General features: G+C 33.8%; 1 pseudogene; it reads left to right on the top strand.

The window, feature by feature from the left end:
- Window positions 1-1,804: 1,804 nt before the first annotated feature.
- LOC148762872 (uncharacterized) lies at window positions 1,805-6,082 on the top strand (annotated as a pseudogene).
- Window positions 6,083-6,293: the final 211 nt, after the last annotated feature.

A 6,293-nucleotide genomic window follows, 5' to 3' on the forward strand; every position in this document is an offset into this window, starting at 1 on the left:
TATATATTAATATATAGTTTATGTAAGATTATAGTAAATTTCATTTAGATGATTATAATTATTAATGTAATAGGATCCAAATCATATATTTTATAAAAATCATATTGATAATTAATTATACAAATTTGGTTAATACATATCAATGTATAACTTATAAGTTGTGATCATTATATATGTATATAAAAAATTTAGTCATATCTCACTATTGTTTATATTGAGTAATATTAAAAAAAAACCTTTTTGTACGAAAATAAAAAATATCTAAAAGTACTATTATTGTCAAGACTAGAACCTTTGCCCACATGTTAAAAGAGTTAAAAGATAACCATTTCTTCCACCAGCCCAAACTTGAATGAAATCTCCCAAACTTAATTTATTATTAAACCAAAATGAATATTAGTTGCATGATACAAAACGTCGCCGTTCTGCCATGTTCGGTTCCCTTAACCCTATGTCAAAACGACTTAGTTTTGATTATTAAACCCTAACTATAAAGTCCCAAATTTCTCCCCAAACCCGACTTTTGAAATGCCATTTTCTCTCTCTACTCGCGACGTTCTCTCCTCTCTCTAAAACCTTTGCTCGACTTCCACGGAGTTCCCTGTGCTGTCCCGTTGCTGGTGGCCTGACTCTGGTTCTGGCGTTGTCCTATTTTAACAGCAATCGGTCTCTCTCCGTCACCTTTGGCCTTGTCGTCCTGCTGCCATATTCTCTGGTTTGAACCTTTCCCGTCGTGACCCAAAGACTCTTTGAATGAATCTGTCCCCGTCGCCTTAGTCCCCCTAGTGCTGCCTTACTCGCCGTCCGATCCCTTCCACAAATCCAGCCCTAGGGGTTAATTTTGTATATCTTGTTTATTTGATTTTTATCAATATTTTTTTATCAATTGATGCACCCTAGGTATTTTTAATGATGTTATTGTGTTTTAATTATTTGAGTTAGGGTTACAAGCCTAAACGTTTCATTGCTTTAACTTCAGTCAAAGGCTAAGGTCGGCTCTGGAAGCATCAAAGCAGTGTTTAGTCTGCTTCAAAACAAAATTGGGTTTTGCTCTAATTTTGTAGGTGAGTAAGAGAAACACACAAGCAATTAAATGTTGGTATTTGAGAACTGACCACCCCTGTTTTTATTCAATTTTATAAATAATGATACTAGCCTTTCCAACGAATAATAGTACATATATTTTGACTCGTCGACAATACTCATGCTGTTCAATCTGATTTTATCCTAATAAATATAAACCATCTTCCTAGGTTTTTTGATAATTCATGTATGCAATAATTTATACTATAAGGGCTACTTTGCATCTTACAATGTAATTTTGAATATATATATATAAAATACATATTGGAATGTAGGGTTTAACAAATTATTTTATTACCATCAATACAAATTAGTCTTGATAATGATATTCTATGACACTTAGGATTATAGAATGTCAGGAGATCACTCTTGGATGTACCGTCGATTACAGAATGGATTCATTACAGCTGAATTTGTAAATGGAGTTACTGAATTTATTAATTTTGCATGTTCGAAGACTACATTTGTGTGGAAGAATAAAATTATATGCCCTTGCACACGATGTAGTAACAACAAGTTCTTAGATAAAGATAAAGTCACATAACACATCCTAAACCGAGGTTTTATTGGGGCTTACACAATTTGGAGTTTACATGGGGAAGATGATGTTGGACAATCATAAAGAAGTAGATCTAGAGTTTAACCATCCCTTAGATTTGAGGGAAATGCTGCTTTTCGAGAACCTACATATGAAGATGAAATAGAAAATCCATATACTAGAATGGTTAGGGATGCTATGCGTCCCGAAGTTGCTTTCAACTATGGTTCTGAAAATGAGTCGAGCTTTGTGGAAGAAGATCCCAATCCAAATGCATCTACCTTTTACTCTTTGTTAAGCAATGCAAAGGAACCTTTGTGGGTAGGTTGCACAAAGCACACAACGCTTTCAACTATGTCGTAATTTTTAAATGTTAAGGCAGAGTACAATTTGAGTGAATTATGTTTTGATTGACTGTTGGAGATAATAAAGAATATGTTGCCATCTGATGAGAATTTACCTATCGACTTTTATAGGATGAAGAAGAAGGTAGCAAAGCTTGGTTTGGGATATATCAAAATTGATGCTTGCAAGAACAATTTGCATGTTATTTTATGAGCGATTTGCTACATTTGAGCATTGTCAGGTATGTGGACATCCTCGGTATAAACAGAGGAATTCAAGTGTGAGAAGGTAGAAGAAAATTCCTTACAAGATTTTGCGTCACTTGCCACTTATACCAAGGCTTCAAAAGCTTTATATGTCATGCAAAACTGCTGAACATATGATGTGGCATGCGCAACACCAAAGTGATGATGGACTCCTTAGACACCCTGTTGATGGTGAGGCTTGGCAACACTTCAATCACACACATGAATTCTTTGCAATGGAACCTCGAAATGTAAGACTCGGGTTATGTGCTGACGGTTTCAACCCTTTTGGATCTACTGCCAAGCCTTATTCTGTTTGGTCAGTAATGCTTTGTGTGTATAATTTACCCCTATGGATGTGAATGAAACAACAATATAAATTTCTTAACATGGTTATTTCAGGTAAAAAAAGTCAAAGTCAAAATATAGATGTTTTCTTGAGGCCTTTGATAGATGAGTTGACTTTATTATGGAGAGAAGGTGTTGTGACCTATGATGCATATAGGAAACAAAATTTTCATATAAGGGCAGCATTATTGTGGACAATTAATGATTTTCCTGCTTATGGTATGTTGTCAGGGTGGAGTACACATGGACGATTATCATGTCCATATTACATAGAACAGTATAAATCTTTCATATTGGAACATGGTAGGAAACCTTGTTTCTTTGATTGTCATCGGTAATTTTTGCCAGCTAATCATCCTTTTAGGAGGCAGAGAGACAAATTTATTAAAAAAAGAGTTGAACACGACTTACCATTTCCTCGATTATCAGGCGAAGAAATATTGACACGTTTGAATTCGCTTCCTCATCTCCCATTCGGAACAAAATGTGGTAAGCGAAAGAGTTCAGGATATGGTGTTTGTCATAATTGGGTGAAGAAGAGTATATTTTGGGCTCTGCCTTATTGGAATACGCTTCTTATTCGTCACAATTTAGATGTTATGCATATTGAACGTAACTTTTTTGAGAATATACTCAACATAGTGATGGATGTTAAAGAAAGGACAAAGGACAACATAAAGGCACGACAAGATTTGAAGGTGTATTGCAAGCGGCCAGAATTGGAATTAGTGGAAAATAATGGAAAACTGTACAAGCCTAAGGCTGCGTACACATTAAATAAAGAGGAAATAAGAAATGTCTTTACTTAGGTTAAACAATTGAGATTATCAAATGGTTTTGCGTCGAACATTTCTCGGTGTGTTAATGAGATTGATGGAAAATTTTATGGGATGAAAAGTAATGATTGTCATGTTTTTATGCAACGATTGCTCCCAATTGTATTCCGTGATATGCTGCCTCAAACAATTTGGGATGCAATTACTGAGACATCTCAATTTTTTAAAGATTTGTGCGTAACTGAAATAGCTATTGATCATATGGAAACGTTGCAAGGAAAAATATGTGAAACTATATGCAAACTAGAGAAGATATTTCCTCAAGGGTTTCTTTGACTCTATGGAGCATTTGCAGATTCATTTACCTTACGAGGCCAAGGTTGGTGGACCCGTCCAGTATCGATGGATGTATCCATTTGAGAGGTAAAATAATTGTTATTTGTTTTCATATATTTCCTTTGAAGAGTTTAAAGTACATCATAAGATTGATGAATATTGTGGTTGTTAGGTTTTTGCAACAGTTGAAGAAGAAAGTAAAAAATCGTGCCTTTGTTGAAGGATCTATATGTGAGGCTTATGTTATCGAGGAAGTTTCCTCGTTCTGCTCATGGTATTTTGAACCTGTTGTGCGAACAAGAGTAAATAGAGTGCTACATAATGATGATGGGGGAGAGGTGGACTCTATGGGTCGTTTTTCAATTTTCACTCACTCGGGGCGAGCTTTTGGTCCATGTGATAAATTTCGATTTTTAGATGAGGATGAGTTTTATGCTGCTGAGTTATATGTTTTAATGAATTGTGAAGAGATGCTCCCATATATAAAGTAAGTACCATTACTTTTTTAACTTGTTAATACCCTATAATAAGATTGAAGTTAATCACGTAGTTTTGGATATTATGATAGGATATTTGATGAAATTGTGAAGGGAGATGTTTTGGAATTTTTGAAAGACGAATTGGAGAAAGTACGTGATGCGAGATTCGTTAAATGGTTTAAAAATTATGTAAGTTTCCTTAACATACAAGTGAACTTTTAATTAATCATTGATGAATAAATTATGTAATTTATTATTTTATTCTCTTGTATCTCATGTTCGTAGGTTGCAAAGCATAATGAGAAAATAGACCAACGTATAATTGAAATCTCTTATGGTCCCGGACGTATGATAAGGTGATACAGTAGATATTTTGTAAATGGTTTCAAGTTTCACACCTTAGATTACGGCCAAAATCATAAGACAATGAATACTGAGGTTTGCATGAAAGGGAGTTTTTATAATGATCATGAGCGTGACTTTTATAGCATCTTAGTGGATATAATCGAGTTTGAGTATTTTGGTATAGGAAACAGAGTTATTCTATGCAAGTGTCATTGGTTTGATACTGAAAAAGGAATAAAGGTAGATCGATTGCATGGTCTTGTTGATGGGAATTACAACTCAATACTGGCCAGTAATGAACATTTGTTTTAGCTGCCTAAGCTCACCAAGTTTATTATAGTAGTTATCCATCAAGAAGAAGAGATCAACGTGATTGGTGGGCAATATTTAAAACAAAAGCTAAGAGTAGATTTTAAATTCCTATTAGTGGTGATAGAGAAAATGAAAGTGATTTGAATGAAGAAGTATACCAATAAGATGTGTCCAATTCAATTACTAGTACTTAATCAGAAGTAGTTAATTTAACAGAGTTAGCGAGTGGTGATTATGAAGAGGTTAATCTATCGATTGAGGATGAAGAAGATGATATTGATAAAGATGAAGATGAAAAAGATGACATGGAAGGAGAAGATAATGAAGATGATGATGAAGATGAAGATGAAGATCATGTGGAGCATGACGATTGTGAAACTTATAATGATGATAGTGATAATAATGCAGAACATGAGTTTGATTATTCAGGAAGTGAATGATGACGGTAGGCACGTACGATATTGGTTTCATATTTTTTTTTTACAGTATTGTTTAACTTTATTTTATAATATTAAAGTATTTTGACATGATGTAAAATTATAACGTTTGAGTTAAAATCAATATATAAATGTTGAAATTAGTTAATATATAATCACTGTGAATTATATGTGACATGGAATGGATCACACATGAAATATGGGACACCCTGATCAATACATTATGGGGTACAGAAGAGTGGCAAAACAAATCGTGAAAAGCAAGGCAAAATCGTTTAACGCCAAAAGAAGGAAGCATTCCAAAGCACACTGGCGGTTCAGTTCCATTTGTGGTTCATGCAAAAAGGATGGTATGAATTAATGTTACTCAGAATTAATATGTATGTTTCCCATCAATTTCATTTAAATTATAAGTTTAGTAGTTGGATTTCGGTTTTACTTTACATGTTATATATATCAGGTTATATATATATATATATATATATATATATATATATATATATATATATATATGTATATATATATATCGATTATGATTGACTAAATATAATTGTTAATAAATTCAAGCAATTGAGCTGAAATGAGATGTTACCTTCTTGGAAGTGTTCAACCATACTCATAAGCGCTCAGGGGGTCATGGTGATTTTATTGATAACAAGTCCAAGTCTACGAGTGTAAGTAAAAATTCATTAATTTTTACTATTTCTTCTAAGTTGATGTTTTACTTCAATATTAATCATTAATTATGATTTTTATGTAGGAAATGTATAATTCTGTACTATCACATAAGTATGGCGATGAGTCATCTTCTCAGCCAGAATTCGATTTGCATGCTTAGACTGAAGCAATTGGAGGGAAGGAGACTACACGCACTCACGTGCATGGGTTTGGCACTCATGTCCCTGCTACAGCTTTACTTACTGGAACACAATCCAATGTAGCAACATCTGAGTCTTAGTGTGCCCCTATCAACTCAAACTTTAATAGTCCCGCAAGTGCATTGGAAGAAAAAGTGGAAAATCTTGCACAAAACTTGAATAAGATACGTG

This window comes from Theobroma cacao, chromosome 5, assembly GCF_053813885.1.
Source record: "Theobroma cacao isolate CCN51 chromosome 5, ASM5381388v1, whole genome shotgun sequence".
Classification (NCBI taxonomy): Eukaryota; Viridiplantae; Streptophyta; class Magnoliopsida; order Malvales; family Malvaceae; genus Theobroma; species Theobroma cacao.